This window comes from Leopardus geoffroyi, chromosome A1 (genome assembly GCF_018350155.1).
Source record: "Leopardus geoffroyi isolate Oge1 chromosome A1, O.geoffroyi_Oge1_pat1.0, whole genome shotgun sequence".
Lineage (NCBI taxonomy): Eukaryota > Metazoa > Chordata > Mammalia > Carnivora > Felidae > Leopardus > Leopardus geoffroyi.
In genome coordinates, this window is record NC_059326.1 from 142521940 (window position 1) to 142546036 (window position 24097).

General features: G+C 41.5%; 1 protein-coding gene across 4 annotated transcripts in view; it reads right to left on the reverse strand.

Moving 5' to 3' along the window:
* Positions 1 to 24097, reverse strand: part of LHFPL2 (LHFPL tetraspan subfamily member 2) — a 166793-nt gene that overhangs the window by 85738 nt on the left and 56958 nt on the right. For all 4 annotated transcript variants that reach the window (XM_045496457.1, XM_045496467.1, XM_045496430.1 and 1 more), the window contains one exon: positions 848 to 905. The gene's annotated coding sequence lies outside the window, so the exon portion shown is untranslated. The remainder of the gene's footprint in view (positions 1 to 847; positions 906 to 24097) is intronic.

Genomic DNA, 24097 nt, shown 5'->3' on the forward strand with positions numbered 1-24097 from the left:
AAAAAAAATCACCTTTCCACAAACGAGATGGTGTCTGTGAACGTATTCTATGGACTCCCTGCATATGGCAGACCCTCCTGGATGGGGTGTCAATGGGTCCCACATCCAAACCACATCCTGGCTCCCTTGGCATGAGCCACATCCTCAAGTTCATAACAAGGTCCTTAGAGGACCAGGTTGAATACCGTCTCCCTTTAAGAAGCAGAGGTGGATCAAAGTCTTTTAAGATAATTATGTAATTGATTTTCCTGAATGCATACTGTAGGAGATTACTTAACCCCTGGTAACTATTACTAATATTTTCTAAAAGTAACTTTTATAAACCAGAATCTATAGACTTAAGCACAAGTCACCTATTAGTCAACTGTTTTCAACTTTTATTTAGGCAGTTCCCCAACAGAGCTGTCATCAAGTAAAAAAATTGGGTAATTTGAATTGGTCATCTCTACTTCCCTTTTCACAGAGAAATGGTAACAACTGGTAACGTGGCCCACAGAAAACTCAAAAGGAAAGACAACTTAAAGTCACCTGAGCCCATCATAAAGAATTCTGAAATTTGTTTATGAATAGTGACAGAACAAAGGTGTCAGAATGGAAACATGGAAATTATAGCATTAAATTGAATACCATTTTGAAACCTTACAGGGTCTTTTATAACATTTGTGTCTATTCATCCAAGAGGTATTTCTAACAACAACAAAAACATAAAACAAACAAAAACTAGTGTTTACCATTCAAGTCCACAAGTTTGACACACTGAACCTGTTTCAAGAAGTAATTTGCTATCCAGCTGGAAAGTATATCCAAGGAATCATCATAATAAGGGTATCTGATTTCAACCACTTACCTATTATATCTGTAGGAATGCTGGTAAGTCTCAATGATCAACTTCAGAAAAATGCCACCTGGAGAAACAAAGTGAAAAAAACTTAGATTTTTTTTTTTTTAAACATAAAGAAGATTTAGCATACAATTTTATGTCTCATTAAAATATGTGATGTTTTAAATATTGGCCCCCAGGCAGGAGACAGTTCAACCTGCATTAGAACATAGTCACCCATTCTTGGAAACACTGATGTACTAACACAAGGTCCAAACCAGAACAAATGAGAACAGTGGGGAAGGTACAGCCCATGAATATGGACATTACTGCATCCTTTCTTTTCCCCTCACAAGGACATCAATTTGAAGGTACTGCATCCTTGAGGGCACTTTATGAACAGCCATAAAAGGTTCAAATAATTCTGAAACAAATTAAGGAATGAAATATAAAATTGTGAATGAGGAAACTACCCTGGAAGTATTCTATATCCTTTTCAGTTACTCTGTTAACTTTTTTAAAAGGCAAACTCACAAGGATGCCCAAAACTGGAGAAAGGGAAAAATGGTCATTACAACTCTAACACAGTAAATAAAGGAGTCAAGAAATAAGAATTTCTTCAGTGATTAGTTTATTTAGAAATCAAGTATTCCTTTTGGTGTTCTCAAAATCTTGTGGTAACCCTAGAAAATTATAAGCCTATTAATATATTCACAAAGAATCCAAAAATATCTATTCAGCAAGGCTTTGAAATAGTAAATATCAATGAAACAAATTTCTAATGTAAAATATCACAGTTATCATTTCGTCATTTTACATGATCAGTTATATCATGCTGACATTATGTATCATATGTTGATATGTAAGATCAGCACAATGTGACATCAGATTATAACCTGTCCAGACAGGCAGTATTTCCATTGACAGATGAAAAAACTAACAACGAAAGAAACACAGAAACTTCGCCAGCATCACATACACCCAGGGTTTCCAAATTGCAATCCTTTCATCCTACCGGGCAGCCCCTTGAAAACACCTTCTACCCTAACACCTGCTAATCTACTCACTACCTCCCCAGACAGAAACCTGACATTCCGTAACACAAACACTCTGGAAAAGAAACCAACTAGCAGATAAAATGAACTTGTGCTTTTTGTATGCTTAAAAATAATTTCTTCACTTCAAAATGGTTAGCCTAATCATGCTATTTAGGGACTGTAATGTAACACTGTATAGCAGTAAACATTTAGAAATAAAGGGTTTAGAGTTCAAGAAATGGTAAGTACACAAACAGGATAAGACAGATTAAACAAAATAGTTGAGAGCCTCAATTCTATTGATAAACAGAAAAGCAGGAAAAATCTTCGTGTCCATTTTCTATCATCAAACTTTCAAATATCCCATCATCAAATTTTGATAATGGAGTGTATAATAGCAGGCTAAAATTTTCCACATTTATACCCAGATAACTAGTTTAACAGTAGCAGCATCAGTATTAATCTAAACGGGACCTGAGGTTGAAAAGCCAGCAAGCGGCTCAAAGGCTCCTCCATCTACATCCGTCATTTTAGTTCAATAACAAATTCGAAGATAGTGAACAATGGTCATTAGGTTCCACTTTATAAAACATAAATACACAGAAGAATTCTAAACTCACAAGGTCTTTTGTTATAATAGCTTAGGGGAGTTATGATTTTTTTAAGTGGTTCTTTATAAGTTAATTACTAGTTAAATTCCAAGCATTTCCCACAATTTAATTTCACCCCTTCAGGGAAAGTCACAGGAAGTCATGATCAGTATTTTTATCTGAAAACTGCTTCTGTGAAATAAGCCGCTAAGATTATTACAAATGGGTCTGTTGTGATGGAGCTCTTGATCAACATTTCATTACCCCTCAAAGCTGAATCAGCACAGTTCAAAATCAAAGATAACATCTAAAAAATCTTTTGTTCGATACAACACAAGGAAAACTGTAGACAGTTAGGACAGATCTCCAGCCTCTAACAGTAATAGAGAAGGCAGGGTCATATCCTGACTCCCACCTAAAGCTTTCCAAACTCACACTGCCAGTAAAACGCATTTCCTAGAATAAATAAATTTGGTCTGAAGCTCTGAAGAAAAAACGCATTTGAGAATAAGTTTTCAGTGTCACGATTAACCTTTTCTGACAACAAAGTCCTATCTTGTAAAATGACCAAAATGACAAGATAACATGTGACAACTGGGCATTATGTTATTTTTATTTTCTAAAAATGTTACTTTATAACTTCGGTAGACTAACAATATACTAAGTCATAGAGCCCTCAAAAGTTCACAAAAAAACAATTACTGTATGAGGCATGAACTTTCAGGCACTGTTGTACGTCCTTGGTGGGAATTAACTCACTTCTCACAAAAACCCCGAAGTAGGTACTAGTATTATCCCACTTTAAAGACGAAGAAGCAGGCACAGAGAAGTGTAAAGAACTCTCTGAAAGTTACACGGCTTGTAAGAAGTGAAGATTCAAGTCTGTGCAAAGGAACACACTTACTCCTAACAGCTGAATTATACAGGCAGGGCAAAATAAATTTAGCCCCATTTTAAATTTGAGGGAAATGAAACTCTGAGGAATAAAGGCTGACTTCCCCCCAAACCACACCGCCAGTCAGCAACAGGGTCAAGAAGAGAACCCGGGGCATCCAACTCCAGCTTCAGCGCTATTTTTTTTTTTTTTTAATTTGCTTGTTTTTGTTTTAAATTCTGTTAATCAACATGTAACTCAGGGCACCTGGGTGGCTCAGTCGGTTAAGTGTCCGACTTGGGCTCAGGTCATGATCTCACAGTGTGCAAGTTCGAGCCGTGCACGGGCTCTGTGCTGACAGCTCAGAGCCTGGAGCCTGACTCAGAGTCTGTGTCTCCCTCTCTCTCTCCCCTTCCCTACTCATATTCTGTCTCTTTCTCTCTCTCAAAAATAAATAAACGTTAACAAAACAAAACAAAAACATGTAACTCAATGAAGACAGCGTGTTCTGCCTTTAATCTCTGAGAAGACACTTCAAGGTCCTCCCAAGGGCCGCGGCCACTATAAGAATATCTAGTGTAGTGCATACAGAGGTGTAATCATGCTGTCATTTCGCCGGTTTCCATTTCTCTTTGTGCAATTATGTTTTCGCTTGCTGGTTAATAAACACAGAGGAGCTTATAAAAAGCAGAAATATAAGTCTTTATTATTATCATTCGTTCATCTTCATTTTTATAGATCAGTAGTCTCCTTGACCATTGCAATTATTTATAACCCAAGAAAGGCAGGCATTATTTACTTAGCAAGTATCCTAAATGAAATTAAAACCATCGTTCTTTTTGCACATTAAGGAGTTAAAAAGTTTTTCCTTCCCATTCATCTCCATTTGGGTTGCGTGCCCTTCATGCCCTCCTGTTCCACTTCCGGAGATCAGGGGGAGAAACAATAGCTGCCTTTAGGGCCTGAGCACAGCACCCACGTGATAGGCACCAGCTCTTATTTACTGAAATGAATTGAACCGCCAAAAACAGGAAGCAGAGTTGTAAGACCCCTTTCTCAGTTATAAATTTCTGTGACTTGAAATGTGCTGATTTGAGTTGTTTCATGTAACTCTGTAAAACTAGAACCAACAAGTGTAATTTATATTGGAAGTTATAGGGATAAATTTCAGCTCAACGGAAGAAAGAGTGTCATAATAAACAGAGCTGCCACGCAGAGGACCAGGTCGCCTCTGGGGTGGGTTAAGAGGCAGCAGTTCATGATCACAAAAGCCAACGAAGGGGAAAGAATCATTCCATGAACCACGCAATAGTTCCCTACACCCATCCTTGGCGAGAACAGGGGTTCCCACGGCAGAGGACTAGAGAAGTTAAATGATACTTGACAACTCGTTTTCTCATGCGACCCACACGATGAGTAGAAGGCAGTTGGAGTGAGGGTGTGGGGCAGACGTCATTTATTATTCCTACCTTACAGACTAGGAATTTGAACCACTTACGCTAAGTCACACAATTAGTAAATGCTAGGTCCTTGCAACATGGTGCTTTTCAACCATCATACTTGGTCATCAAGGACGAGGGCAAGGAAGGGACCCTAAAGACTTGAAGCATGGAAATGAAACCAAAGGAGATGTGCTAAAAGCAAAATATGGTAAGAGCCCTGTTATTCTTACAAACTACTCTATCTCCATCTAAGAAGTACTCTGGAGTTTTTAGTAGACAACTCTCTAGGCTCTGCTTTACTTGTATCGACTAAAGGAGTAATTGTCCAAATCCTACCTCACAACGCTCTGTTAATACCCTATATGCTTGTATATGGTTCACATTTTAAGGGGAGTCGGTGGCAGCCTAACAGACACGAAGAGCAGGGTCCCGTTTCTGCATCCAAAGCATAAAATGTTGTTCAAAGACAGATCCAGGAGAACCTCACACTTACGTCTGACAACGGGAGTTTAACAGAAATGGGTCAGTCACTGAAGACTGCTGAACCTTGCAAGATTTTTTAAGGAAAGACATGAGAGTATCAAATTTCACAAACCTGTCTACAAGCAGAGAGAGTGGCAGGTCGCCAAAGGCTGCACTGTGTTAACTCATGTGAAAGGCTGGGAACTTGAGCCTCTACAATGCCCGCCCTGCCACTCAGCCGCGCAGTGAATGACTGAAGTTCAAGTTTCTAGAGACCTCACAGTCTATAAGCCAAATGTTGTTAATCACAGAAACTTCCTTTCGCTCTTAAGGAAGGAGAAACTACTTGATTCAAAAATCACATCAACATGAGGCTGTTAAAGGGTAAGTTTTTAAATATCTGAAAACAACAGAAGAACCTACCAGTGTGCCAGAAACAAGTCTGACTCAATTATACTGCCTTTTAACACATCAGGTTTGGGCACCATGTTCATTCACATAATTGTTAGCCTTTCCCCAACATTTAGTGATAAATCTACTGGACCAGAAGCTCCTGGAGACTACACCTTACTCTAGCTTACTCCTTTACGTATCTCCTGCACTTAGCACACTGCATGGCACAGAGTAGACATTCCATAAATGTTTACTAAATAAATAAATGGATTATTTCCTACAGATAGAAAAGGCAGGATAGGGGGAAGAAAGAAATACGGGCTTGACAAGATGGAGAAAATCATCACAAAGACGACAGCAGGAAATCCAGGAGGAGAAAGTACTAGAGACAAAGGATGAGTTGGCAGGCATGGAAGGCAGTGGTTACCCTGACCACACAGGGGGAGTCCTCAAGTGGGGTGTGTTTCAAAATACCAAGGTCTAGACCAACCTCCATGATATCCTTGGAATACAAGTGGCGGAAGAGGGTGACCAGGGCAAGTACGTATAAAGAGTCCTTTAGTGATTCTCAGAAATACTCTTCCAAATGACAACTACTCTTAATATTCTTGGTCTTCTGTTTTTTAACCTTGAATATAGCTATGTGATCATTTTGCAAGACAGAAACACTTGTGAATATTGTCGAGCACTGGCAATGGGCAAACCTCATCAAATACCTCAAGCACTTGTTTAAGAATAAGTCATTGAAGATGGACAAAGGTCATTAACAGGCAGACAGGGGAGTGCAGCAGGCTCAGAGGGCATGCCAAGGCTAACGGGCAGCCATTCAGGTAGCGTGGACCAAAAGCACAGACAAGCCCTTTCTCTGTGTGACATTTCCTAGCAGTCTGCATTCCAAATCTGGGCATAAACTTGAGATAATAACAGACCAAGATTTCTGAAAAACATGCCAAGATTTAAACTAGAAATAAACAAAGTCTACATATTAAAAACATTTCCAAAGAGGGTAATATGGACACACTCAGGTGAGAGCATATATACAGCAAGTAGAGACACTGTTCCCAGGCTGGCCATCAATTATAATCCCCTTAAGGTCTAGGAATGAATGAGCCCTTCTGGCCTGTGGAAAGACACCAAGACCCTTGCATAGCATCACTTTCACACAGGTGACATTCACTGAGGGGGCAAGGCTGTTACACCATCAAAACAGGCTAACTCACCATTCTGGAAACGTCTTTCCTTTAAAGGATTTGAAATCTCCTGCAAAAGAAGGCAAGAAATCCGAGAGTCTCTGCATCCAAGCAACGCTGATTCTAGTGATAAAAGACAGTGTGCTTTTGGAGGCCCGGCTCCCATATCGAAAGTATTTATCCTTTTCATTACCTTGCATATGCTAAAAGCATTTATCTGTCCATTACTTTATTCACCCCTTATCAAAAATTATCTCTTGGGCACCCAATCCCTGCCAAGTACCAGGGTGACCAGAACAAACGAGGTGTGATTTGCTACTCCCAAGACAAGTACTGTCTCTCCTGCACCCTCAGCAGTCCTCTGCCTTGGTGCCAGGTCCCAAGGGTCCACGGGTCCCAAGACAGGGTCCCAAGACCCACGAAGCGTCTGGCAGCCATCGTGTATACCACAACATACGTGGGTCACTGCTATCTCTTCCAGGTGCACTTACATAGTCAGTTTCAAGTCTACATAACCAAAGGCTTTGAGCTGTTCTAAAACCTTGACATTAGCGAGCAAGGAACAGGATTTTGGTGAAGCAGAGCCGGAGAAGAGGAAGATTCACTCACCCCTTGGAGGGTTCAGAAGGCCTGTGTCATCTCAATAGGAGTGAGGACGACTTCTGACTACATTTCAGAGGAATCAAATCACTTCAAACTATGTGAGGACAGTGTGGCGAAGCTTTTGCCACTTGCCAAGGGAAGACTTTCAAGAAATTTGTAAAATCTCTGTAGCATAACAAAACAAAGCATACGTGAACCCTTTGGTAAACATTTTTATAAAACTCATGAATTACTGCTAAGTCTTGCTCAGTAATGAAGAGTGTGATTTATCAATAAAAATAAACCCCAGAACACCTCACCAGTGGAACCCTGTAACGAGGCCTGCTTCCTACAAGCACTACCCCACAAGGGAATCCAAGCACAACCACTGCTCTCCAGGGAGGGAGGTGATGAGGTGCATACTTACTCATGAAATCTCCCAGAATAGCTCTCTTACCTAAGCAAAGGAACGTACACACCAAAAAGACACACAATGATTTAGTTTTAAAGAATAAAAATTATTATACATAACAGAGATCTCATCACTAAATCACTGCACTTATAAAGTACTCCAAGTAAAACTTAAAGTGGTTGGGGAAGAAATTCTCTAACAAATTAGAGAAAATGAAGGGGCAAATGCAGCGAAACCAAAATAATACCAAAGCTGCGTGTGGAAGATGGCAGCGCTTGCCTGAGGGTCCCTGCTGCACATTCAGCCCATTCCTAATGGGCACCCTGACCAAGGGTGACTCCAGAGCCCACAGTCCTCCATTAGAAGGGCCACAGCATGTCCTTCCTGTCCCTCCCTCCAGATACCCCATCCTCACCCTGGTGGAGACCAGCCTTCCCTCCCTGAGGCTTTCAAGTATGACAGTCTTCTTGTGACACAACGCAACAGAGATTTTTCAAAAAACAAAAATGACTAATCTTCTAGCCAAGATGGCAGAGGCTTCTGTAACAGCTCTCAGAACCAGAACCTGCCATGATTGTCTTTATAATCAGAAAGGAAGGACACAGGATAAGGGGGATGTGAGGAAGCAATGCTCTCAGGGAGGCAGCACCTGGGAAGGAGAGAAAGGGGAAAGCCTAACCTTCTTTCTCCCATCTTTCCCTTCTCAAGGACAGCATTTAAAGTCCCACTAATGGAATCTGACTTCTTAGAACACACCCGATCCCAGCTCACTTATCCTAGGGATTTGCTGACCACTCTCCTTCACAAGTCATGGTGCTGTGATCCCTCATTATGTGGCCTGCTTTGACCCCAAATCTGATGTCGTGTCCTCCAAACTTCAGTGTCGAGGCTCCAGGGCCTCTGCCTGTGACCGTTTGCCTCTACGTCTTCCCCATCTCCATACATGAAAATCCGCTCAAGACCCAACTCAAGTGCCATCTTCTCTGAAGTTTTCTCTAAAGTTACTCTTGCCTTTGCCCTCTTCCCACTCCTCCGTTCTCTGAGCTCATGCAGACCTCTGGGCATGGTTCTATGTCACACCCAGCATACTGGATAATAATTATTTGCTTGTCTGCCTCCCTGTTCCAAGCCCATCCACCCAACTGGTAACATTTATAAATGGTGTCTTAGGCAACATTATAAAAATGGCCATGACTCAGTCCTTCACTAGGAAAGACTAACAGGGTCACCTGGGTGGCTCAGTTGGTTAAGCATCTGACTCTTGGTTTCAGCTCAGGTCACGATCTCACAGTTTCATGGGTTCAAGCCCCTTCTCAGGCTCTGCACTGACAGTAATGAGCCTGCTTGGGATTCTCTCTCTCCCTCTCCATCCGCCCCTTCCCAGCTCATACCATCTCTTTCTCTCTCTCAAAATAAATAAACTTAAAAAAAAAAAAAAGGCTAACAGAGGGTGAGGCAGGACCTCCCCAAATCACAGATATTCATATGCCTTGTCCCCTCATCTCATTCAAGTCTCTGTTCAAAGGTCACCTCCTTCTCTGATCACCCTACATAAAAAAACCACAACACACATCCTCTCAGTCTGCAGCACTGTCTGCCATCCTTACCTGGCCTTATTTTTCTCCATAGCTCTCCCCACTGCCTAACAGCCATCCACACAGACAGAAGGATAATAGAGAGATATCTAGATTTACAGATAGAAAGGTTGTTTTTTAAGTTAGTTGTTTGTCCACTAGAATATTAGCTCCATTAAGATAAGACCTTTATTTATTTATTTTTCCTTTTGTTTTTTTTTAGGTTTATTTTTGACAGAGTGAAAGTGAAGGAGGGGTGGAGAGAGATGGGGACAGAGGATCCAAAGCAGGCTCTGACATGACAGCAGTGAGCCCCACGCGGGGCTCAAACTCACAAACTGGGAGATCATGACCTGAGCCAAAGTCAGACCCTCAACCGACTGAGCCACCCAGGCGCCCCTAAGACAGACCTTAGCATCATAAAGGAGGTGATTGGAGCCATAGGTAACGGTGAGATTACCTTGAGAAAACCATGTGCAGTGAGTAAGGGAAGAGCTGGCTATTAAAAGCCTCTACCTCGTAGGGATGTGTGTACTCGTACTGAAGGAATGGGTGTTTGTGAAATTCCCAATCTCTCCATCTCTTCAAGGCTTAGCCAAATTACACAGCAGATGCTCAATAAATACTTACTGAATATATGAATGCTTTTAAGACTGATAAAGACCATTTTTAGTGCCACCTTAGCCTAGAGCATTTGGGCATAACGTGGATTAGAGAACTGTATGTTTACACAGGCTGTGTTTTCCTTTTGGAGGACTCCGAGTTACTCCAGTATGATTGAAGATGAAGAGATTCTCCAGCATTACCTAGAGCATGAAATAACGCTGTCTTCCTTTTTTTTTTTTTTTAATTTTTTTTTTTTTTAACGTTTATTTGTTTTTGAGACAGAGAGAGACAGAGCATGAATGGGGGAGGGTCAGAGAGAGCGAGACACAGAATCTGAAGCAGGCTCCAGGCTCTGAGCTGTCAGCACAGAGCCTGACACAGGGCACGAACTCACGGACCGCGAGATCATGACCTGAGCCGAAGTCGGCCGCTTAACCGACTGAGCCACCCAGACGCCCCACGCTGTCTTCCTTTTTATTATCTAGTGGGGCAAAGACAACAGGCAGGAACACTATTACCAGAAATGGGGTATGAAAGGCAAAAACTCATTGCTACAAGGTCCGTGAACATGAATGTCTACCATGGTGCAAGCAATGTAGTTACAGATTTAGACCTACATCCACAAGGAGGGGGGGGAAAAAAACTTGCTGCCACAGACTAAAGAGTAGTGACAATGTGGCATTTGTGCTAAACTCAAAGGATGAGTTAAATGTAAAGGTCCAATTTCAAGAAAGAAGAAAACAATCACTGGGTGGCTTACGTGGTTTGCTTTTAAGTTTGTGGCTAACTATAGCTTAACTAAAAATAAGCACCCAAAGTCCATGATGGGAAGACAAACGTCACTATGAGTGGCCCATTCAGAAGAGTTAGTCAAGGAGGCAAAGTCCAACACCAATACCAACCAACCACTGAAGCAACTGGGCCAAATGCCTGCTGTAAGCAATGTCGGGTCTTTCCATGGAGGGACCCTGAGGTTTCCACTGGTCAGGACAGAGGAGGAAGTGAGCAGAATTCTCCCCCAGCTATAACCAGAGTATCTCTGCTTTTGCCTCTTTTTCTTTTCTAAACTGGAACTCCACGGAAAATTGGGTTTGAAGAAAGCACTCACTGTTACAACAAACATTTTGAAAGCCACTGACCTGGCAAAAATTAATTCTGGGGATAAAAAGCAACAAAAGTTTTAAAATTCTAATGTTTATACCCATTTTCACAATTGGCTCATTAAGACTATGTTAATGGTGATCATGGTGGGGGTCGTTTGTGCAGTGATTAAGAGATGCGTCAAGTTTTCTAATTCTGTAATGTTTGAATTCTGTAGAATCAAAATGAACACTTCTCTCACCAAAAAAAAAAAAAAAAAAAAAAAAAAGTGTTTGAGATACTTTATTCCAGACTACTTGTCTTTCCTATTGTTCATAGAAAACAAGTTATAACTAAATTTAATTGCTTCCCGAGGCAAAAATGAAATCCTTTGGCTTCATACATTGCTGTGTTTGTGCTAAGAAACAAGAGAAAATGTTCCATATTTAATTAATAGTAAACACCTATTCACATAGCACCATTCTCTAGGGGAATTATATGCATTGGAATAATATTTTTTCCCCAACCTCTGTAAGATGCCTATTCCTTTACAGATGCAAATCAAGGGTTTCAAATTTTTATTAAAAAACTGTGTTTAAATGAAGAAATGAGAACAAGTAGAGGAAACGGATGATGATCTTAAGAACTTAAAAGTGAATTTCTCTTCTACTGGAGCTTCTCCCAGTTTCCGAAAAGGAGGACAGTGTACTCACATCGAGAACTATGGAGCACTATTTCAATAGTCTCTACTCTAACTTAGCGTAGGGAGTTTTGTCTTCAGACCGGAGAGACCCACAAACAGCAGGCTCTGGCTCACAGCGAATATTTCACATTTTCCTTTTAGCTGTTAAATATGCAAGCTGGGGGCCCTCTAGCCACCAACCTGAATGCCAAGCTGTCCACTACCAGGACAAAGGCCCTACGAGGTCCCAGGAGGAAAAGCTGAGTCCGGATATCCTTCCACACTCTAACCCTCCCTGGGACCCATGGTATACATGTGAGAGGCAGCTGGTCGAGGTTAAAAGTACAGTCTGGCCACACAGCCCCGCCTAGCTAACTGGCCCACAGAGCAACTGAACCCTGACCTTGGCCTCACCATCCCCATTCTCTAACCAAATGTGTTAACTGGCTGCAGATTCTTGAACTATGTCTCAGAGGCGTTCCCAAACTAACACGTGCACACACACACACACACGCAAATGTACAAGTGATAGGACATAATTTTCTCTAGTGAGGAAAAATGGTTTTATTTATTAAGAGCTAACCACTTACTAGCAAATTTAACTACAATCAACGGTAAACAAGAACCTACAATGGTTTAAATCCCTTTCTCCACAAGACTCTTCTGTGTTAGAGGGTTGGAGATGCCTCACTGAAATCTCTGGAAAACATTTTCTTGAGGCAATTCTGCTGATGCATCAATTTTGGTTCCCAAGCTTTCATCTGCATGAACTGAAGACTATTCTTGCTAGAACAGGATGACTCTTCCTTCAGCCAGGCCTTCTGCTCTGGCTGTGTGCAATCCTCAGTCACCAAAATGCTACCACCTCGAGGCTTTCTATGAGTAACTCAGAACTACCTAGGGCAGGAAGGACATCAGAGATGATCTAGCACAAAGCCATCATTTCACCAAAGCAGTCCAGAGATGTGAAGTGACCAAGTATTGGTGGCAGCCTGGGAACAGCAAATGAGGCCCTCCCTCCTAATTACGTGTTCCTGTCAGGGGATTAAAAACCAGATTCCTTAGGACCGCCCCCCCCCAGGGTGGGGGAGGGGGTGTGTTCAGATGTGCCTCAGAAACCATGGGGCAGGAGGTGGCTGGGGGTTAATTCCCCAGAACGGCTACAGTTTCATAAGGGTTAAACACAAAATTTTATATGAAAGAAAGGGTTTCACTATAAATAAACAAACAACTTGAAAACCACCACATGGCAGAACTAACTTCAAATAAAAGGAAAGTTAAAAGAGAGAAAGAACTAAAAACATAGGATCTTATTTTAATGAATGTGTCCTTTCTTAAACAGAACAAGGAAAGAAAACAGTACTAAAACCAAATGTTATAGCTTAGAGTTCTCTCCTTTATTTTTGCCTGCCCAAGAAAATAAAACAAACAAACAAACAAAAAAACAAAAAAGACAAAGTGAAGAAAAACAAGGGGAGATATTTTAGTTTCTAGCTCCCTGGGAAAGTCTTAAATCCATATTGCACTGACTAGACAATTTCAGGAAACAGAGTCACAAAGGACATTAACTTCCTAATTTAAATTCCTAAGCTAAAAATCCTTACTAAAAAAGAATTGAAAAAAGAAGAATTTTCATAAACTGTGCAAAAAAAAAAAATCCATATTCTGCTCTCCTGCTTTCAATGTCCTAAATAAACAAGTCCTTCTTACAGGTGTTCATAAGCCCTCAAACTGTGTCTCTTTAAGGTCAGTAGGTAGGAGGGAAACTGGTTTGTCACTATGTGGTAGGCTAGAGCTGGATACAATTTGCCAAAGGAGGAGAAAGCCCTGGGGATACTGGAAATCCAACAAGTCACCAAGAACTATGCTCGCTGTGGTTTGGCATTCCACAAAGAATCTTTCCTTTGACTTTTTAATTTTTGTCATTCTAGACTCATACTGGATCCAGATGATTTAAAAATCTTGCTTCAGACAATCTTCTTAACTCTCTACAGTTAATAGCTTCCAATGACATTGTACCAAACAACCTCTTTGCATTTTATAGGCATTTTAAAGCCAGCAAACTAATCATTTAGTAATGCAATAATTCTTTACAGGAAGTGTCCTCACACTAAGCACAGTTCTTTGGGGAGTTTGTTAATATGCTCAGTCAAGTCAGCTCTGCTTAAGCCAAGTATCCTCTTCAGTGCTATCCTCTGAAAAGATCGAATGTCACTTATAACTGCTCTTACTTCCTCCCTCCCACTCACTCCTCTACGTTTCCACAGGCAACATTAGCACAATGCAAATGAGAGACACAGCCCTTTCTAAGCACCAGGAGCTCAACACATTTTTAAGAAGCTAAAAGATAAGGTGGCAAAGCACTGACTTCCCTTATGCTCTACGGATATATGAATATTAACACAAGTTGTTCTATAAACTTGGAACGCTGCAGGAGGCCATCTTGGTTAGATTCCAAGCAGCCTTACTGAAGTGACCTAATTTTTATGTTCTACTTTTGAAGACCTCCAGGACACAAATTCCACAATCTCCATTGGTAGCCTGACTTGTGGTTTAATTTCCTTCAGAGTCAAAGGGGACTGGTTCTCTCAACTTTTTTAAAAAAGTGAAACAAGAACTAAACTCTTGTGAAAGATGTCATTTGAACCCTGAAATTCATAAATGGAACAACACAAAGGTGAACAACTGAGAATTAGGTTATAGGCTAAAGCACAGGGTGAAATGTCCCCAGGTACTAAAGCCGGTCACGCTGCTCTTTCCTGCCCAGATGAGTGCCTCCCATATGTCTGCATTCACGACTCACGTTCACAAGTTTACGAAATGATGCTACAGAGCACCTGGGTGGTTCAGTTGGTTAATTGTCTGGCTCTTGATTCCGGCTCAGGTCATGATCTCACAGTCATGAGATCAAGCCCTGAATCAGGCTCTGTGCTGGTCGTGGAGCCTGCTTAAGAGTCTCTCTCCCTCTGGGGCACCTGGGTGGCTCAGTCGGTTAAGTGTCCAACTTCAGCTCAGGTCATGATCTCACGGTTCATGAGTTCGGGCCCCATCGGGCTCCTGCTGACAGCTCAGAGCCTGGAGCCTGCTTCGGGATTCTGTGTCCCCCTCCCTCTCTGCCCCTCCCCTGCTCGTGCCCTGTCTCTCTCTCAAAAATAAACAAACATCAAAAAAAAAAACAAAAAACAGTCTCTCTCCCTCTGCCCCACTAATGCTTACAGTATGTCTCTCTCAAAAAAAAAAAATGTGTACAAAAACAAATAACTCTACAGTATGGAATTGTTGAATCACTATATTGTACACCTGAAATTAATCTAACACTGTATGCTAGATTAAAATTTAAAAAAAGAAAAAAAAAAAAAAAAAAGAAATGAGTACAGTTCCTGGAAGGAAACTAGCTCATGTGCAAGAAAAAAGTATTTCCTAGTCACTGGGGAAAATCTTTCCCAGGCCTTCCACACTTCCCAAATGAGAAGCAATTGTGTTTTTTGGTTTCCTTTTCCTTTTCTATTTTTCTAAGAATCCCCAAAGCAGTATCATACTCAGGTTTCCTAAAAAAATTTTTAAGGTGAACTTTCCACTGAACTACACTCCTTGAAACAAGTCTTCTGGAGATTTTGCCCTTGGCCTCCTGGAATTTTTCAATGAAATTCAAAAGAGATGTTTACCTGACCCCAAATGTTATCCTAATGAAGACTCTGTTTTTAATTCCTTGAACTCTTCTCTTTCTCTTTTCTTGTCATGCCCTCTGGGAAATAAAGACACATACAGATGTTGGCTTGACCTCAACTGGCAAACACCAAGTTAATAGAGTTCTAATAGTTTCTCAAGAACTTAGACAACATCACAAAGATTAATTACGCCTCCTTCTCTGGCATGGTCCTTCATACTTCACCTTTTTAGAAGATCAATGTAAAGATATAAAATGCCAGCACTCTATCTTTGTGACAAAAACAAGATGCCAATCACTGGAAGAATAAAAGGAATATTATGGGTTTCTCAAAAGCAATGAGAGAGCAGAAAAAACAAAACAACAAAACAAAACCTGTGACCTACAGGGTAGGAAGGAGGAAGAGTTAAAACCATTTTCTGCCAATTAAAGAGTCCAAATGAGGCTGAGTGCGGGCTCTCTCTGGCAGGTGGCATCGTAGAAATGTAGAAATTGGGCACCTACAGCTAGGGTTTAGTTGATAATTTCCTTTTCTTGCAAGAAGAAAGGTTCCCGGCATAGAGATTTGGCAATTCCATTTCCAACAGTCACATTTACCCCTGCTTAGGAGTGGCCTGGCTTATTACACATAAATACACAGCCAAGTCAGATGTATTTCAGAGACTTCTTCCCCCACCTTTCCTGGCACTTACCTCTACCAACACATCAAGGGGTGAGATCGATGGCTTCATTTTACTGCCAAGTTTCTCTGAGAAGTATCTTCCAGAAATGATTTAGGTATGAGGCTTCTGACACCATTTCACTCTACTCCATCTCAAGCTCTTGGTTCCCAGGAGCCTATCTGCTCCTAACTACCTGGGTTGTAATAAGGCAAAACTACGATACGATCCATCAACAACCCACCAACTCCAGCTCTCTGCCACCTAAGGACTATAATCCAGTAGCAGGGACAGTGCCAATTCACAAATAGCTTCATTTCAAGCAGATCCTTCTAAGCAAGGTGGTATAATAGTGAACACTAACTAAAAGCCAGTGCAAATGTGGAGTTTACTTCCTCCACCTTTTTGAATCTGACTCCACAAAGGAGATGAAAATTGCCCTCGTGCAAAGGAAAAAGGCCTTCGTGTGGCCTGTGAAGTGCCCGGAGTTCAGTGGTTTGCTATTTGTTACGGCCTGGTTGTTTCCCTGCACTGCAGGTCGAAATAGTGCAACCACCTGGAGCCATGACTGGAATCTTCTCAGATTTCAGGACCAAGACAAGTATAAAGATGAAGTTACACAAATGCCCACCATAAATGAGTAGTTTCTACTGTTGACTGGCTGGACTGATTGCTCTTTAGCATCTCATTTAATACAAATTTCATTTATATCCTAGCTCAGTGTATCCAATCAAGGACTTCAATGGGGATCTCTAGGTGACGAAAAAAACCCACACAAATCACTGGAGTTTCCTCATCTACAGGAATGAGAAGCAAGATGTTGGAGGATGGTGATGGCGGAGGATATATATCTACAATGGAATACTAGCAGTAAAAGGGAATAAGTAAGCAAATAAACAAATATCTTCAACCTGTTTATTTCATCCAGCTCAACTCAGACTGGTTACTTCTTTATCCCTGGGCCACTCTGCATAAACACGAGCCCCAGAATTAAGAACAAGGAAATTTATTTTGTTCCCATTCCATTCAGAGTTTCATTGACTAAGTTTAATATTAATGGCTTAGGGTTTTTTTTTGCTTGTCTGTTTTTGTTTTTGTGTGATAGTGTGTTTCTGAGTGATAGTTTTAAAAATGGTTTTTCTTCTAGATGCTAAATGAAGGATCTTTAGTCTTAGTTTATGTGGAAACCATCTGGCCTAAATGACGATTTGAAGCTCTCGGCAAGCAGCTGATTTCAAGGACATTGTATATGGAATAGGCAATCTAAGCTCAAGAACATCATAGCTGGGGAGGGAAGGAGCTAACTGGTCTAGGATTTTCATAAACTTTAGATTAAAACTGACAAAGTTAGAAGAGAAGCATCCTCTAGTCTCTCAAGTTCCCCATGAGTAAGAAAAGACACAAGGATGAAAAACTTACCAAGAAACGTAAGGAAAAGAGCAAGAACATCTATTGGTAAGTACTTCCCATTACACTGAAAATGAGGGAAGTGGGGGTGACCCGAGCTTTGGGGTCCTTGTGTGGGCCTATCTCTACCAGTTTCTAGGAAATGAGATGAGATGATACTTGCCAAGTCCCGGAGAAGTGATGTGGAGGAACATAAAGTCCCTCTTTGGTTCTCCTTGGGATGAAAATATCCCATCCATATGAAGATTATGAAGATCCATAAATCTTCAAAGGATGAATTAAAAGATTAGCTCTGGACAGAGGCTAAGAGTGCCATTGGCCCCAGGAAGGCATGGGGGTCAGCAGGCACCACAGGCCCAGCCATCTCCATTGCTGCATGAGGCAGAAGAATCTTCAAAGTTTAAACTGGGGTATGTGGAATGAATAGGAAACAGATGATAAAAGAAGTTCAATAGCTGTTCTCTGTGGAAACTAGTCCCCAGGAAGCTATCATGGGTGTGTGTAACATGGGAAGGTCAAGAGGGGATGTTCAGCCTGAAAACAGCCCAGCCACGCATGGGTCCACAGAGAATTTTCTGCAGTCAAAACCTTAAGAGCACTGAGAACCTTAGCAGTAACAACAATCTTCCTTCACTATCATGCAAAGACTGAGGCCTTGCTAGGTGCCATGGAGCTACACACTTAGTATTTATTGCCATGAGTGCTGACTCAAAGGGGCACATGCACCCCAATGCTTATAGCAGCACAATCAACAATAGCCAAATTATGGAAAGAGCCAAATGTGCATCGACAGATGAATGGATAAAGAAGATGTGATATATATCTACAATGGAATACTACTTGGCAATGAAAAATTAAATCTTGCCATCTGTGACAACATGGATGAAACTGGAGGGTATTATGTTAAGTGGAGTCAGTCAAAGACAGACAGATATCACATGATTTCACTCATATGTGGAACTTGAGAAACTTAACAGATAGGGGAAGAGAAGGAAAAATAAGATAAAAACAGGGAGGCAAACCACAAGGGACTTTAAATACAAAGAACAAACTCAGGGTTGATGGGGGTGGGGAAAACGGGTGATGGGCATTAAGAAGGGCACTTGTTGGGATGAGCATTGGGTGTTATATGTAAGTGATAAATAAATAAATAAATAAATAAATAAATAAACAAACAAACAAATAAATAAGAGACAGAGAGAGAGAGAGAGAGAGAGAGAGAGAAAGCACTTATCTCCATGGAACACCCACAACAATTACATTAGACAAGCCATTAACTCCATTATATAGCTCCATTATATAGATGGGGACACTGGGAGTTAGGGTGGGATGGGTCAAGTACCTTGCCCAAGGTCATACAGCCAACAAGTAGCACAGACCCTTCTCACACTACCTCCCAGTGGTCAAAAAGGCAAGGCAACACCAGAGCTGAAAGTGGGAGGAATGGTTAGGTCATTTTTATCCAATGCTTTTCCGTCTCTAAAGGACTTGAGGAGGAAGAACAGCACCAACTCTGGAGTTCAGATTCTTGGGTTAAAACCAGCTTCACCATTTGCAGTTTGGGGACGTAAAGATCCCATGGGTGGCCAGTAACTGCCCATTTCATTCTCCTTTCCCGGGAGCCAGTTACTCCAACCTCTAAGAACTTCTGCCCTCATCTCTACCATGGAATCATCATCATGTAATCTCACTAGGCAACTGTTAAGGATTCAGTGAGATGGTTTTATGATGATAAGGCAGTACACAAAAACTAACTGCTGCTATTCCATTTGATTTTCATAGTGCTTCTTTGCAGAAAGCACTATGCCATCTGGGTTTCCAGAAGCACGGTGTGGAGTACAGAGCAGTGGCACCTGTGTCTCACTAACACAGCAACTGAAGCCCAGCACATGGAGACATCACACAGCCGTGTTGTCCTGCCACCCATCTTCTGCTCCTTCCTCCACCCTTTATCTCAGTCACCACAAAACCTCACAGGCTCAGGCAACTGGGTCTGTAAAGAGAACTACCACTCAGCACAGTGAAGTGTCCCCACAGTGGTCCCATGCAAGGCTGGGACTCATTCCTGCTCTCCCACCTTGACAGGAGGTATACATATCAAATAAAATACCAGCATAAATTTCTGGACTTTATAGGAAAAATAGAGTTGCTCCTTAAATTTTGTCCCACTACTCAATTTAGGGTTCTCTGTTTAATGATACAGTATAAGCTCTGTTTTCTAGCAATTATTTGAAAAGCTCTGGAAAAGGGCATTTCAGTATAACAACAACTAGAATTTTTTTTTCATTTTTTAATGTTTATTTATTTTGTGAGAGAGTGAGCGAGTGTGGGAGAGGGGCAGAGAGAGAGGAAGACAGAGAATCCAAAGCAGGCTCCATGCTGTCAGTGTAAAGCCCAATGCAGGGCTCAAACCCACAAACCCTGAGATCATGACCAGAGCCAAAGCTGGACGCTCAACCGACTGAGCCACCCAGGTGCCCTTAGAATTTTATTTTTATACATACCAAGACTTGGAATATTCTTTTTAATTATTTCTGCTGCCTAATAAAGGTTTAATGGATTTTTAAACTCAGTAAGCATATTTCTTTACTGGAGGTGGGAAGAAACCTAGTAGTTATTGCTTCAGAAAGAACAACTGTTAGGTGACTATCACTACTCCTATCATTCCAATCTTGTCCTTCATTAGTAATACCAAAGGCATTTCTTACAGTCATTAAAGCCTTTGCCATATGAATGGTGAAAAACAGGTATGAAACAAGGCAAGTCTAAAAACTTTGCTAATGTTAAAATATCTGTTGCACAGCCAATTAAAGTTGGGTCATAGAGACTCACATTTTCCACAATCTATCTGCTGGCACTGTTGATGTCTGTTGGCAAAGAAGCCGATCAGGCCCATCTTACTAAATAGGACAACCAAAGCCTATGTTAGACACTGCACGCTAGCTGTTAGGGAAGAATTTCACTGCTTTTAAGGACCTGTGGGCAAACAATAAATGATACAAGAGGAAAAGACCACCAGGAAATGCCAACACCTCCAACCTCTGCTTTTGTCTCTGCATCCCACACCTCTTGGACACAGGGACTCGGGTCTGAATCCTAAATATCCTATACTCACATGTAAGCCATTATGAGTAGCTGTTCTTGAAATTTAATTCCACATCTGCTCCTCTGCAGCCTTTAGAAATCTTATAAATTTCTCTGACAACTGTTTGCAAAGGCCATAATCACAGGCATCTGTAACTGGATCCCCAGCTACAGGGCAAAAACACCACATAATTCCAGCAGGCTTTTGGCCCAACCTTATTTGGTTTCTTGTCTCTCTTGCTCTCTTTAAAATTGCGCTGAGCCTTCAATTTGCAGAGAGAGCTGATTAGCACTGGAAGAAGGAGGCCCAGGTCCTCTGCACCATCCCTAACACACAGACGTGAACAAATCCTCACCATCTCCCGTTTGGTTGTGGCTGCTCAGGCACGTTTAGAAAGAGGCCTCAAGACTGTGGCAGGAGACCACGTGAGCAAACAGCAAGTGGGGGTCCCTGGATCACTTTGGTTCCTCCCCGGTGGCTCCAAACTCCCAAAGGGAGGCATGAGGATGCACAATGGCTCCAAGTAGCCTAGAAAATAGATGCATTAGGACTTTTCCAACTCCTGCATTTGGGTCGCTCAGAAGCTGTGTGGCTCTGAGGCTGGATCTGCCCTTTCTAATTATAGTTGGCCAGTGGCATGACATGTGGTCTTAAGCAACACAATGAACTTCCCTGTGCCTGTTATGGATTTAAAAATTTTAATAGCATCCACTTCTTAACAGGATTCGTGTATTGTTCTAATCTTTTATTCTAGAAACACTCACAAGAATCAGGTGGGACAAGTTCTCTCACCAATTCAGCCACATACTGACTCAGTAACCCTGGGCAAGCCACCTCCCCTCTTGGAAACCTTGGTTTTCTATCCCAATTTCTAGCCATCTCTGATTTTTTATGAGGAACACGTGTAACAAGGTAAACAGAAGTGTTCCTCAGAGAACAAAGCGTAAACATCTAGGATTATTATGTCATCCTTATTATCTTCAAAAACTCCATTCCACAGTTAAGATCCCTAGAGCCAGACAAGCAGGGTTAACACAAGTTATTTAACTACTCTAGCCTCAATTTTCCCATCTTTAAAAAGTGGGGGTGAGGAGCACGTGGGTGGCTCAGTCAGTTAAGCGTCTGACTTTGGCTCTGGTCATGATGTCACAGTTCATGAGTTCAAGCCCGGCATCTGGCTCTCTGCTGTCAGCCCAGAGCCTGCTTTGGACCCTCTGTCCCCCCTCTCTGCCCCTCTCCCACTCGTTTTCTCTCTCCTCTCTTTCTCAAAATAAATTTAAAAAAAAATTAAAATGGGGGCGCCTGGGTGGTTCAGTTGGTTGAGCGTCCGACTTCGGCTCAGATCATGATCTCGTGGCCTGTGAGTTCGAGCCCCGTGTCGGGCTCTGTGCTGACAGCTCAGAGCCTGGAGCCTGCTTCCCATTCTGTGTCTCCCTTTCTCTCTGACCCTCTCCTGCTCATGCTCTGTCTCTCTCTCTCTGTCAAAAATAAATAAACATTTAAAAAAAATTAAAATAGTGCCTAATATTAGGCACCTTTATCCTGTAATTAACCTACTCTCATTATCCTATAATTAACCCTTTCTTATTTTTTTTTAAGTGTGTTTATTTTTGAGAGTGAGAGAGAATGCATGAGCAGGGGAGGGGAAGAGAGGGTGTAGGGGAGAGAATCCCAAGCAGGCTCTGCATTGTCAGAGGGGGGCTCCCACGAATTGTGACATCATGACCTGAGCTGAAATGAAGAGTCGGGAGCTTAACCAAATGAGCCACCCAGGCGCCCCTAACCCTGCTTTCTTTCTTGTTTCTCCAGGCACCTTTCAAAGTAAATTATCTTTTTCAAGGCATCAACTTCAGTGTGCAACGGAGAAATTAATCGTTGTTACATACACAATCTCCTATCCAACCAACACATGAGGCATATTTTATTATCCCCTTTCTGCGTGAAGCTCAGAAAGGTCGAGCAGCTACTAGGTGGCAGCCAGGATTCAAAGGCAGGCAAACAACCCAGGCTATGCTTTCCATTGCCTTGTTTCCATTAGATATGAAGTGGGAAAATAAAAAAAGTCTCCCTCAAAATGAGAAAGTCACCTAATTTATATAATCAGTGTGGTTCAAAGTCTATTGTTATGAAACAGCTTTCGATTTGGACTTAAGAGTCAAGACTCAGCTCAAAGGGCATTCTTCTTGCCTTCGCTCTCCTGTTCCTCCTTAACCTGCAGCCCTGTGAGCAGTGAGAGGAGCAGGGGCCTCTGCTGCACATCCCAGCCTGTGTGGACCTGGGCACAGCTCTTGTCACCCAGCAGCACACCGGCTGGTTTGTGTCTGTCTTCCTCCAACAGACCACAGGCTGGTTCCCTGAGGCCCAGCGCCTCTTGCTGACCTCCCGTTAACCCAAGGCCCCACCGGATGCCCAGCTCAGGGCAGAGGACAGCACTGTCGGCTCAATGAATGCATGAATGCTGTCTATCTATGTTATCCTTGCTGCACTGAGGACTGGTGTGACAATTAAGAGAGGTTAAAAGGGCCCAGAATCAAACCTTGCCACTGCAGAGTATGATCTGTGTAGTACAGAAGACTACATCATACAAAGAGCATTTCATAAGCCTATGTAATTAGAAAGATATCTAACTGTAAAGCATATTTATACCATTATGAAACTTGGCTTGTCATGACTACTATGAAATATTCTTGTCTCAAACACAAAGGCACATAATGTTCACACACATGGCTGGACTATAACCGGTGCCTGGTTATACTTTTTTGGGGGGAGTCGTCCAAGAAAACCCAATCAATAATAACCAAAACATGGGCAATAGGCTTAAAGGTATGTTGTAATGAAAAATTACCTTTGGATCATTATGTTTCCTACTGAAAAGTACCAGGCAAGAGAATAGATACAAACTTAGATAAAGGCATTAAGTGATTATATTAGTAAAATGAACTCCAAGCTCTTTATACTATGCTTACAGCCACAAAGTCAATTGGTCTCTCCTCTTGGTTTTTTATTTTTAGTAACTATACTGAGTCCATTTTATTCCTTCTCATTTTGTGCATTTTTTTCCAGTTTATAAGTGGATCTTCCTCCTGCAAAGGTTGAGAATCAGAGAGGCATACAACTGCCTCTTGAAATTTAAGTGAAAAATTGTTGAATAATTGTTTTTAAAACCTCTATGATGTTTCCTCATGGATTTAATAAAGATCAATGTGCTTTTGTTACAGAGAGTATTTTACATGGAATATGTTAATATTTCATTAAACACTCATACAAAACCCAGAAATAGTTACATCTATGGTGGGACACTTAATCTTACCAAAATTAAGTAGAACAGAAGTTTATAATACCCCTGGAATGACTGTATACAAATGGATAATGCCGATTATGCCTTATGTAACCACAGTCAGCACAAGGGAGATTTCCTATTCTCTCACGCCTTTAATTCCACTTAGAGATCTTTGACTCTTTATACCTGGGGTTCATGCTACTTCTGAGAAAATCAAACTCTTTACTAGTAAAAATTAACCAAGCTATTTCTTGG